This window comes from Anser cygnoides, chromosome Z, assembly GCF_040182565.1.
Source record: "Anser cygnoides isolate HZ-2024a breed goose chromosome Z, Taihu_goose_T2T_genome, whole genome shotgun sequence".
Lineage (NCBI taxonomy): Eukaryota > Metazoa > Chordata > Aves > Anseriformes > Anatidae > Anser > Anser cygnoides.
This window is the reverse complement of record NC_089912.1, coordinates 72,565,633-72,578,895: the sequence shown is the minus strand read 5'-3', so window position 1 is coordinate 72,578,895 and position 13,263 is coordinate 72,565,633. Positions and strand designations below refer to the sequence as shown.

At 39.1% G+C, this 13,263-nt stretch overlaps 1 long non-coding RNA gene across 7 annotated transcripts in view; it reads right to left on the bottom strand.

Moving 5' to 3' along the window:
* Positions 1–13,263, bottom strand: part of LOC106035612 (uncharacterized) — an 81,540-nt gene that overhangs the window by 66,964 nt on the left and 1,313 nt on the right. For 3 of the 7 annotated variants that reach the window (XR_010827937.1, XR_010827939.1, XR_010827940.1), the window contains exon 2: positions 2,886–6,276. This is a non-coding gene — a long non-coding RNA (uncharacterized lncRNA). Of the gene's footprint in view, positions 1–985; positions 1,646–2,885; positions 6,277–13,263 lie in introns of those variants that run through there. The other 4 variants (XR_010827941.1, XR_007158615.2, XR_010827942.1 and 1 more) reach the window with 4 other exon arrangements.

The window sequence follows — 13,263 nt, the reverse complement described above, 5'->3', positions numbered from 1 at the left end:
ACCAAAAATCTTTGAATGATTATTAATGTAGAAAGTGAAAATAGAAAGCCAAACATCTTTCAAATATCTTTTTCACCAAGTATTTTTCTTCCTCTTTAGGACAAACTCTAATTTGTATCTGAACAATATTTCCTATTTAGTGCAAGTGTTTATTTCAAATATATATATACATGCATATATACACATATATTATATTCCCTGGTGCTTTCAGATAAAAAGTTTGTCTGTCACGCAGTTTGAGGCTTAAGGCCAAATAGAAAGTGTGGCAGCTGCTCCATGACTATTTGAGGTGACCTGTAGACAGAGGTACTTTTATACATGAAAATTCTCCCCTCCCTTTTCAAACCAGAAAAACAGGCAAGATGCCAGGAGCTACAGGCTAGGAGCATATTTGTGAAGGGGGAATACACCTGCCAAATCATGAGTTCCCTGAGGACTGCACAACCCTCCATACCCTCCATGCCCTCTCCTCCACTGTGCAGCATGAAACAGCTTCTGCCTGTGTTGAACCAGGAAATACTGAAAACAGTGACCTATTCCCAGGGTCCTTCCTTGGAGTTTCCCTGCTAATGTTATTTGAGCCTGTACTGTATCCTGCATAATAGTTCTCTATTCACGTACAGCTAGCATGTAGCTACACTACCACTGCCTCTCTTACCACAGATTTAAAAGGTTCAGAAACCCCTGTGAGAGTGTTATAAACTACAGCGACTTCAGCCTATTCAGAACAGATGTAACGCCCGATATGGATGAATTAGCTTACCAAAACAATAAATAATTAAAAAAAAAAAAAAGGAAGGTGGAATTGCAACTACAGAATTATTGAACCACAAAGTTTAGATTAATGTTTCTATTTTTTTTCTTATCTGTACTTCCTAGGCTTGGAACAGAATTGTTTCACTGCAGTAGTAGTAATTTGGCTGCTGAGAAAACACTCTTTACAATAATTTCACCTAGGTACAACTCAAAAGTGTGCCATAAAATTTATAATAGAAAGCAAAAGTTTTACTTTTTCCTGAATTTACATTGCAAGAGTGAAGTACAATGCCATCCTCAGCCCCCTTAAGAGCAAACTAATTCATTGTCAAAATTCAACGTAACTAATAACAAAGGGCCTCTTGCCCCATGCAGCACAGCCCCAGTGAGATACTATGCTCTTAAAAATCTTGTCCTAACTGATTTCACAACATTGCCAACTGCATGTGAAGTTTGTGCCTCTCAGCCTTCCAACGGTAATTATTAATATACTTAGAATATAAATCTTATACACTGTACCAGAGAGTGTGGAATCCTGATCATGGATAAAAAGCACTAGCTAAAACATAGTTAGTCTTTATAATTTAAAGCTTCTTAAACCCCCACAGCATGCAAATTTGGCATTCTGCCAAACCAAGAGAAGAACTAGGGATAGCGTTGTTTTGTTTCGTGTTTTTTTTTTTAACAATTCTTATTATCTTGGAGTTGAGCACTATTTAGTTCTTCTTGTAAGCTGATTTGTTCAAGTTGATTGTTTTCTAAATTGTTTTTGTCAGACATGGTTAACATGGCTTTCATGAATGCAGAACTGTATGAGGTAGTGGAGAAGACTTGGTGTATTTCAGCACAGACTGACGCTCCAAACTATACTTCTTCTTTTATGGCATAGCTGAAACAAAACAAGGTAAGATGATGAATAGTGGCATCTAAGAGATCTCTGGGATCATCAAGAAGTGCAACCACCAAAGAAACCTATTATGAAACATACTATTCCAGTGGTATCTTGTTCCATTATAGCCCCCAAAAAAAGAAATCAGCATTCTTTAGAAATGTGCTGAATGTGAGGAAAATGGAACATTCCTCCTCATCTGCTGGAAATACTCTAAAGTAAATAAGGATGCTAAGAACTGGGCAGAAATACTGGAAGTAATTTTTTAAAATAACAAAAAAGCAATGCCAATGGAGGCCCCTAGTCATCCTGCTAGGCTTAGCCCTGGAAAGAAATTATAGTTCGGGAAACTATATCTACAGATAGCTGCCAGATGGTTAATCATGGTTAGTGGAGAACACAAAGGGCTTTGCTTGATGATCGGGCTTAGCGAAATAACAGATGTCCCCAAAAAACTGAAAATTTTACAGATTTTGAGAGTTCTGAAGCCAGTAAATTCATACAGTCTGGCTCACTAAGTCAAATCCTTCATTTTAATGTATGTCCGACCTCACTTAAATGTTGACTCTTGCCTGGTTGCCAGGAAAAGTCTTAACAGGCTTGTATCTGAGGGGAACAGTTCAGGGTTTGACTCTACTATCTGTATGCCATGACCAACATTAGACTAAGATGAGAAAACAATCAACTCTCATTCTTGTTATTAGTTGCTGGGCTGGGAAGCATTTCCCATAGACAACATAATGTTGTTACCTGTGTTTACTATTGTCTTCTGGGGTCTTTAGATACTTTGCAAAAGTAGGAGAGTGTTACTATTTGCGAGAAGAATTCAAGTAAATGACCCAATAAATATAACACATAATAACAATAATTAGAGAAATGTGGGTGCTTTTGTCACAAGAGAGCGAGTTGCATACCCATTTTACAAATGTAATCATAAAATGACAGAAACCCCAGAGGTTTTAGTGCAAGAAACAGAGAAGACTGAAATGTTGAAATTTAGTGGAGTTTTTAAGCAATTTATTGCTTAAAGCAACTGATTTAAAACAGTTTATATCACTTTCCATGTAAGGTGGATAATAAAAAACATATTTTCCTTTTCTTACAGAAGCTGAAAGTTATACTCTACACAAATATGCTTGGCAGAGCCACATTGTTCTCCGTGTCTTTCCAATAATCTCTTGTTGCTTGCCTTTTCCTCCTCTTTACCTTGAGGATTTGCAGTCCTTTTCGGACAACTTACTTTGCTGTTATTATCTCTGGTTCTTTTTTTAGCACTATGGTTTGACTCAAATAGGAAGTGGATTTGCTGTATTTCCTTTCCTTTCAAGCTGTGTGAATGTCTGTCAGTTGAGCAGTAAGCATCCTGTCCTTGTTTTCTTGTTTTTCCATTTCACTTCACAATTATATTGGAAATCCATTTCACAAAGGAATTGACACTAGTGGTACCATCTATGTTCCAAAAAATAAAGATATGTTTCAAAAAACAGTAACTGAAAAAGCACTATAAAAAATAGTAGAAGATCATTATTACTGTGGTATTTTCTTATATTTTTGGTTAGATCTCACTCACCTGGGCAGCCTATTTTTTGGAAAATTGAAGATGAAAACTTAAAAAAAAAAAAAAGGAAAAAATCACATCCATGCAATCAGAATTTCCTTCTAGTCCTTCTTTTAAACATTAAGTTTTTCTGAGGAAACTATTTTTCAGTCTTCATTTGTACATGGGCAACTTTCACAAAATATTACATGGGCAGTACATATTTTGTGCACAACCAAATGAAATCCCCTTGCAGAAAATGAATCCTGTCTGCCAGAGGGAGTTCACTTTTTTGTCTGTATTTTAGATTCAGCTGCAACACGTGAATCTACAGAACTATCACCTATATGTAACACAGATAAACATGTAACACAGATAAACTGCACTAACAGTATAAAATCTCATATAAGGTTGCTGCTCAAGTAAGGACTTCTCCCACCAGAAACACGTCTGATACATCCTAGGAAGCTTTTTCTTCTCAGTTAACTTTAATTGGGGTTGGGGGGAGGGGGAGGGGGGGAAAGGATGTTACTGCATCTTGAGAATAACTTCTCTTTTGATTAAGAGTATTTTATGAAGTTGCTGAACAGTTCAAAATACTTTCACAGTGATCCTCTATGTCTGCAGGTAATGCAAAATGTCTTTTCTGTTATAATCATAGATAAGCATTTAGTTCTTATTAATTTCCTAGACTCAATCTGTTTTAAGAGCATATTGACAAGTTTATTTCCACTCAGTCATGAGTCAGAGTTTAGTCCTCCATAAAGTTAGTGGAAGTCAGCAGAATCTTGCCACATTTGACAATGGGAACCCAATTCAATTACTGAATTCGACAACAAATTCCTATTAATTTAAATCAAATCAAAATTAAGATCAATACACCCTTATACTCATGCTTGCTTTTTTAACAGCGGCTGAAATTTTAATTCCTCAGAGAACACCTTCACCTTAAAGGGGTCAAAATAAAATACTCATTAGCCTTGCTAGTCTAGGATTTTATCAGTAAGTTTAATTTTACAGCTCAGGAACAGAATCACTTAGCCTTTGATATGACAGAAAATTGTGCTTCTTCGTTATATTCATGCCATCAAGATGAATATATGTTACTACCAGTAAGAACATTGACAACATACATGTGGAAAAAAAAATAGTTATAATATTATTACCAGTAGAACTTTTTTTTTTACAGTAATTATTGGAGCATTGTATCAGATTACATTCCTTTTTTCAAGAAAATCATAATTGATTAATGAGCAGGCAAAACATTGTTTCCTGAGCAGACTGGAAAAGTACCTTCTTACAGCACAGAACATACTCACAAATGATACAAAAACAAACAAACAAAAAAAGTAAATCAGTTACCACTTTAGAGCTATCGAGCTTACAATGTGTGAGCTAATAAGCCTAATCTTGTCGTGGATCCAGCTTTGGATAATTAACTTCTTCCTGCCTGCAAAATCCCCCTACATAATCAGCTGGATATAATTTAGGGCTTCACATTATTAAATAATTGTTACATTCATCCTAGACATGGCTGAATTCAGTCATCTGTAAAAAAGATTTCTTATGCATAGAAATGCGACTAAACTGTCTGTCCTCATCCCATTTTTTTTTTAATTTTATTTTTATTTTTTAAGGCTGTGGACAAAGAATTACTGCTTACAGGAAAAAAAAAAAAGGGAAAAAAACAAAGAAAAAAAATGTGTGAACACTGAGAATAGTTTACTCTCATCCCTCAGATACAAGGGTCAGCAACTTGTCAAGGATTATATGTCAGATTGTATTTTTCTTTTCTAAACCAGTGGCTGAACTTTCTGGAAGGAACTCAGCAGGCGCCAGGAACTGCTGCTTCCCAAGGGGTAAGATCCCATCACCATACCGTCAATAGCCTGTCTGTATGTGAGGTACCAGTTTCCAGCTGACACCAAGTCCTAACTCTGGAGGCTGTAGGAGCAATAAATGCCTTGTTGTAAGTGCCACAGCTGCCAGCTTTGCATCCTGAGAGCGAGCTTGTTAATCACATATGCCTCTTCTTTCCATTTCATATCTGATCCTAGGTCACAGACCGTGATACCAGCCCACTCTGCCAAATTTTCCTCCTGACACTGAGACGTGATCTGGAGGACACCAAGTAAAGCCAGAGGTGAAAGTTAGGAGATGGAAATGTGGCAGAGCAAGCAAGAAAATTAAAAATAAAAAGCTACAAAGGAAAATGAGGCAAGAAAGGAAAGCCTGACACCTAAACACCGCAGAAGAACAGAGACAGCTACTTCAGGTTATTCCTGAGAGCACTGAAGGTTCTAAAAAACCTTAACCTACAGGTAAGCTTCAAAGCAACTTTAGACAATAATTTACACACCTGAGAACCTTTCACAGGGGCAGGAGTGGTTCACAAGACATAAGAATTTATATGCATTTCTGAGATACATGTATTCACACTGCTAAGGACTGCGTATAAAACATGAGCACTGTGAAAATGTTAACACCTGTTGAATAAACCAGCACTACTCAACGAATTAGTCTTACACATATTGATTATCACAGTCATATAATAAAATTCAAATAATATGTTATGAAGTATAACTCTGGAGCAAATATTAGCACATTCTTTCTTACAGGATCTATTCAGAATAGGCACTAAAAGATGAAAAGCCTACGTGCTTCAGGATGTATTGATACTGACATGACTTGAACTTCACCTTGAGTACACACATATTTCCAAGAAGATTCACCTATTGCCTCCCAAAATATATACAAAGCATACTTCGGTCAGCATTGAATTGAGTCAGAATTGTCATTCAGCTGGCTGAATGGCAAGTAGTACCAGTCACAGAAGAAAGGAAAGGCAAAAGAAAAGTGACAGAAAAGTGAGAATGAAAGCAGTAGACAATGATATTGCAAAGACTGAGGGAATGTTAGTCTACGATTATCATAACAATTTGGTTTGCGTGTTACATCTCTCACCAATAACATTTGTCTGTCATTTTCTTTAATCTTTTAGGAGCCTTGGTTCTGTGAGAAGGTCTGTATCTTACCACATGTTTATAAACCAGCAAGAAAATGAGCTCCTTGTCCAGACTGGGATGTCTGAGCACTGCAACAGAAGGAAAAAAAAAATCACATCAGTGATTAACTGGAAGTTGGAGTGTCAATTTCTGAACTGGGGACTTGCCTCTAGAAACAACGGTTTAAGGTTCAGTGTAGGAGATTCCTTTAGGCCATGATTCTTATCTCCCTGACTTACATCTTAATACAAGTTTTCACTGCTGTTGGTACTAGAGAGGATTTTCAGCACTGGGAAATTGGGCTTGATTTTTCTATGCCTTATGCATGACCACCATAATTATTGTTCGCTAAATTCTGACTGCAAAGCACTTGGTAATGCAGGTAGTGAGATGAGACCTAAAGGAATTCTCTGTAGCTTCAGATTTTTAGCAGAATTACAAGAAAAATCATGTTTTGCCACATACCTGAGTGTGAGGATAAATATGGCACACAAATGTTCAATTAACTTTCTCCCTACAATGACACTTTAAAAGGTGTTATTCTGAAGGAATGATTCTGAACAAGCTGTGAATATAACAGCTGTATAACAGCTGTATTTAAACTAATGTCAAAGAGAAGAGAGAAAACACGAAAGTAAGACTGGCAATGGAAGAGGAGAAAAAGAAAACACCAGAAGATAAATGAAAGAAAGAACTCTTAATAAATTGTGAGTGCTAATGGTATAGCAGAGGAAGAAGAGAATATAGGTCAGAGAGATCAGAAAGGTAAACTGCAAAGTTGATTGTCAAAAGTAGTGAAGCATGTGGGACAAAAATGTTTTCCTCTTGACTTTATACCAGATATGCAGTTGCAGTATGAATGGGATAATACTGATCATTACTGTTTCTTATATTTTCCAAAAAAAAAAAAATGTTTCCTAGGTACCTAAATATAGCTTTCACTTTAAATTGTTTAAGAGCTATAGCCGTCAGAAGCTATACCACAGTCTAGTATGTCTTAACAATGGGAAATTATTACCAAAAGCCTACTCCTTAGTTCCCTTTCATTCTGTTGCTTATTTCATTCTATACACAACCCTTTTGTGCTACAATATCATGTACAAATTCCTACACTCCTTCTTGAGTCTTTTATTTACACATTCACACACACCTGGTCTGCTGATTTTTATTTTTTTTTTTATAATTTCTTCAGTTGTTCCTATCCTCAATTCTTCTTTCCATTCCTTCATTACATGACATTCCTTCTCTCTCATGAATGCACTCCTTTCTGGTGACATTTCTCTAGCTGTAAAACACTTGCAGCTGAATATATTTTTCTACACACAGCCTTACCTGTTCTGAATAACACCAGTGTAACTGTAGGCAGCCATGAATGAGGGGCTCTCTAATACAGAACTTTGCTTCAGTTTTATGGATGAGAATGTGTTTCCCCATGACTCTCAAAACCTTTGCTTGTAGCAACAAGCTCCATTCCCTTTGTGTTTTGTTACAGCTCAAGCAGAAAACTTCAAGCACAAAGCTGTCAAGATCCCTTCTTTAATGCTTCACTTTAAGGCAATTAACTGTATAACATTGCTGATGCCTTTCTTCCTGGAAATCAAGTGCTATCTCACTGTATTGATTTCTGTAGGTATAGCAAGGAAAAAGAGAAGAAGAATTGCCAGCAGTTTGCCCGTAGCAGATATCCCCTTTATAAGCTCCATATACCCTGCAGTATCAGGAAGCCAATCTTTCCAACCATAACAGCTTAATGCATACCCTGCATGCTACAACAGAATAGACCTTCAGCAGCTGGGTGTTACCCTGAAGTGTGAATTCATAGGAAGCAAATTTATGGTTGTTAAAGCAAGTCATGCTGCACTGCTTTCTACCGCATTCAGGTTCTTTCACCACAACAATCCTGCTAAGTGCTTTCCAGCAGGACGGAACATTGAGCAGCATGACTAGCAGTTACGAAACAGCACAACTTAAAGCACAAGGCTGTTGTTTGCTATAACATCTCTCCGTGCACAGGAAGGTACGTAGTAGGCGTCTTGTACTAGCTGGTACCTCATTGTCTTTTAGATGTGGTAGGCTTTTTTTGATGTTGTGTCGCTCTATTATCCTGCTTTCCCTGTGCAAAATAAGAAGTATTTCTTTCACCACCTCCTTCACTCAGAGGGCGGTGAGGCACTGCAGCAGGTTGCTCACAGAGGCTGTGGGTGGCTCATCCCTGGAGGTGTTCAAGGCCAAGCTGGACAAGGCCCTGAGCAGCCTGACCTAGTGGGTGGCGTCCCTGCCTATGGCAGGGGAAGTGGATCTGGGTGATCTTTACGGTCCCTTCCAACCCAAGCCGTTCTGTGATTCTGTGATGTGCTAAGAAGTAGTGGGATTATCTTTCCTACTTGGCCACAAAGATTTACATGAGCAATACGGCCAATAAGAAGTATTCCAGGAAATGTAGGTCAGTTCTCCATTGTCAAAGCAATCTAGTATTCAGACATGGTAGGGTCATGTGTGAAGAACAATAAAATGAACCTAAATATCATAGAATTTCCTCCTAACATCTAATCTAAATCTCCCCTCTTTTAGTTTTAAACCATTCCCCCTTGTCCTGTTATTGTCTGCATGAGTAAAAAGTTTCTCTCCATCTTTCTTTTTTTTTTTTAAGCTCTGTGTAAGTATTGGAAAGCTGTAGTAAGGTCTCTTTGGATCATTCTCTTATATCTATCTCTGTCAGCCTGTATCCACAGGAGAGGTGCTCCGGCCCTCTGGTCATCTCTGTGGCCCTCCTCCCTCTGACCCACTCTAACCGCCCCACATCCTTCCTGTGCTGGGAGCCCCAGACCCGGATGCAGCACTCCAGACGGGTCTTCATAAGGGCACCATCCTCCCCTCTTTTATCATCTTCTGCTATTTCTAGTTAGGCTTTCTTGTCCACTAAGAGTTCTGCCCCAAGCAGAAGAACGCATCCAAGGACGCATCTAGACTTCGGTTTGTATATGCAGAATCACAACAAAGATTTTTAGTAGTTACCAAAAGCATTTTAAATTCAGGAGCAGCTCCCACATGCAGCAGAAGTGACTGCAGCATGTCATAACACCTTCAGCTCATCTCAGCTACCAGTCTGAGTCAGCACTTCCTTGCAGTGAACTGCAAGTTCGCTGTATTACTCATCCAAAGTTAAGCATTTTCTCTGTTTGATTAATTCCATCCTTTTCAGTATTTCTATCTTATCTGCTATTTCTTATTTGCTTTCTTTGATTTAGAAGCCTTTTCCTTTTTCTGTCTTCACTTCTGGCCAAGTTCCTCCAGAGAAGGTCGGGCCCCTTTTTTTTCTGACGGTCCTGCCCACTGTCTTTTGGGAAAAAACACAGCCTAGCAACATGTTCCACCAGTCAAAGCTTCCAGACTAGGTCTAAAACAACATTAGCTTTACAATTTCCATCCTAGAAAAACACGCGGATTGTTTGGTTCAGCACTAGTCTGTCATATGTGCCATTATTTTTCAGTGATCTATAACCAATCTTCTTCCTAATCCACATGCCCTGGTGCAGCTTCATGGTATTGCCATTCCTTTTCCTGAGCATCAAGGAGTAATTGCAACAAATTATTGCTCCAAGTTCACTTCAACAACCCTAAACTCCCCTGACAAGTTTATCACACGCAGAGGAGTCAGCTATTCCCATTTCCAACGTCTTCCAAAGATCACAAGTCTTTTCCTGAACTGCTGAAGCCTCATTACAGATCCCAATTAAATTTTGCACGACTTTGTGCTGCGTCTCCTATTTCAGCAACCTACCGGGCATAAGGGTACTGAAGAATGGGACCAGCTCATTCACTGTGGCAAATCCTGATGCCACATGCAACATCCGCTCCTTGGAGTAACAAGTGTTATCCAGTGGAGGAGGCTGAACATACTTGGTTGGTTGCAACTGTGGCTGCTTGGCTCTGTGAACTTTTATCCCTTTGTCACAAAGTCTGCAAACACCTAATTATTCTAGGGAAAAAGCAGCATCCTCTAACCTCCCTCAAAAGCAAGTAATGAATTACTACAAAGGCTGTTTTTTGCTGCCACTAGGCAGCTCGTGCTTGTTAAGTTATGAAGCTGGGAAATGCTGTGACTCTCACTAAATCATTTCCAACAGTTACATCACCAGTTTTGCCTTGCTGTTGACTCTCAGCTTGCCTCCTCCCTCCTCCTTCAGGGGGCCTTACCCTGACTTCGTGACTTCGTGACCTACAAGACTATGTCTTCACCACAAGAGTCTGCTCTGTCTGACCACCCAGGCCAAAGGACTGGTCACTTCACTCCTGGGGGAAGAAGTGGCTTCTCTTACAGCCAAACGATGTCAGAAGGCAGAGATCCATCTTGAGTGTACGGACACTGAACACCCTACTTGCAAGTTCAAGTGCAGGACAGTGACACAAGCCGAGATAACACCATCACTTTAGCAAGAGGTCTGGATGTGTCACTGAACCTCCCAGACGAATAGTTTCACAGAGTGATTCAGCCCTCTCACAGAAAATGTCTTTGACAAGTTGTGGGTCAAAACACCACCATCAGGGGTGTTGTTGTTCATTATCTCATGACTTTGAAAATCGCTCTCTAAATCCCAGTTTTGGCAGCAGCCCATCTACAACAAAACCAGACGTATCCAGGACGAAGGAGTCCTTTCACACCCCAGTGTATCTATGAGATGCTTCATGCCCTTATATCAAAATAACAAACAGATTTCAGAAAGACCTTTTCTTCTCTTGAATACATCTGTTGTAGGATTCAGTAGATTTTGCATTGACTGCAGACCTTGTCACAACCTGCCAAGAAATGGCTGAAACGATCCATTTTGAACAGTACAAGTTTGGTCCTAGGCTTTCTTTACAGCATCTCTAAAATTTATTTACCCCCACAGTCAAGCAACTACGTAGAAACTTCTGCCAGTCCCTGAATGTTCTTCAGGGGATATTGCCCATCTCCATACTACCAGTCCACCCCTTTCTCCCTGGGGCTGAAAAAAACAGGGTGTGAGTGCACGCACCATCTATTTTCACCCTAGCTGTGAAGCATGCAAGCTTGGAAATGTCCTGCAGAGCCCTGATCTGAGCGATGTGTTGCAACACAAGCCGCGGTGTATACGAGCAGATGGACGGTTCATCCCAAAGACCTTCCTATTCCTGAAAATTAACTTCCTCTTATTCTTGCCTCATACATTTAGTAAATGTGATACATTAACTTGTTTCATAGAATGCTTAATTCAGTATCTAGATTAAAGTGCAGGTTTGCAGGAACTTTTTTTTTTTAATGGCAAAAAAAAATAATAATAATTTCTCTGGGTATTTGAAACTGGAAATTAGAGGTGTTCATATTACCTATATATGAGCACTCTAGTACATACACAGCACAGTATACAGCAATGTATCGTGTATTAATAGGGAAGAATATAATGCAATATACTAAACTAAACTGAGTCTTTCGGGAAATCACCCATGTGCAGAAGAGGCCCTTCACAACACACTTGAAGGGCCTAAATGTTTTCTTTCCCTGAGATCCCAAATGTCCTGAGTCTATCAAATGCCACCCATAATGACATTAACCTGTTTTTACCTGTTTGCACCAGAAAGCATGCCTAATGAAGTCCTAAGAACAGCCAGTTTCTTTGTGTTAGAGAAAGCCAGCCGATATATTTTAAAAGGCTACAATCCCGAGAATTTATTTTATATTCCCAGCTACAGGGCCCCGTGCCAGCATTACAGTTCCTACAGACCATGTCGTTCACACCAGCAGGATCTCGGCACCCTGTGTAAGACCAGAGTCGCGAGTTTCATCTTCATCAACAAGATTTCAAAACGAGCATTTATTACTAGAGAGGATGCTGACACAGAACTAGAAATCACTGCAACGTGAACAACACCCACCCACCCCATTAGATTGAAAACTCAGGTTTCAGAAGAATAAAAGCAAAACTTCACCCATCCAGCGATGTAACGTAATTGCCCACAACATTCAGTCCTGCCCGTGAAAGAAGATTAATATGAACCACCTCTGGGGTAGATGGTAAACATTTAAGGAAAATATACATGTTACCACATTTAATTCCATTTACTTCCATTTGCAACACAGATGTCAAATTATTTCCTCTGAGTAGCAAAAAGTGAGTCAAATGGCAGCCCTGACCAAAAATTTCTGGGCTGAGAAGACAAAAAAAAACCTGATCAACAGAGGCAGTTGAGACTGTGTCCAGGGCACCCGTGAGGACAGTGGCTTACACCAGCATCCATGCCACAGCTGCAGTTACGGCTGGTGTTAAATAAAGGGCTGATTTGTGCCCACTGTCTGACACTGTAGAGAAATGGGACTCAGCCTGTTCATGAGACTATTTCCTTACAGTTTTATGGTATTTTTCTATACATCTAGAGTTGGCAGAAGGTTCTGAAGGGGAGATAAGGTATATAGGCGAGGATGCCATCATTAACTTTGAAACCTGTAGAAAATCATTGGGAAAGCAAATCTTAAAAGAGATCACACAATACTGAATACCACTACTAACTTGTTACTCTATTAATCGCGATTTGTACCAATACAAAAAAAAAAAAAGTACAATTGCAAACAAATTGTTCGTCTGTGCAACTTCAACAATGTGGAAATCATTTCACACCAAGTCTATAAATCGCCTGTGAAATATACCAGTTCTTGCTTATTTGGGGAGTTACAATTTATGTCAAGTGAGGCCTGATACGGGATTGCATTTGAAGTGTGTGGGGGGTGTTGTTCTACAAGTTCTGGAAATAAATCAAGAGTTGCTTCAGGCTATCAGATTTCGGAATGGGAATGTCACAAGAGGCTTTCTGTTGGCTAGGGGAAAAGGGGAGACTTGAGCCTCTACTCCTGGAAAGTCTATTTACCAGCAGAACTGTAATGATCTTACAGGACAGAGGATATGCTGGAACAAGAAAGAAAAAAATACAGTATTATTGCTGTCCTTCTAATTTGAGTCTGTTTCCACTTAACCTTTCATTGCCAAACATAGACTTATTTGTTTTATTTTATTTTTGGAGTATTCTGAGGCAGGGATATCCATAAAGATACTAATTTAAAT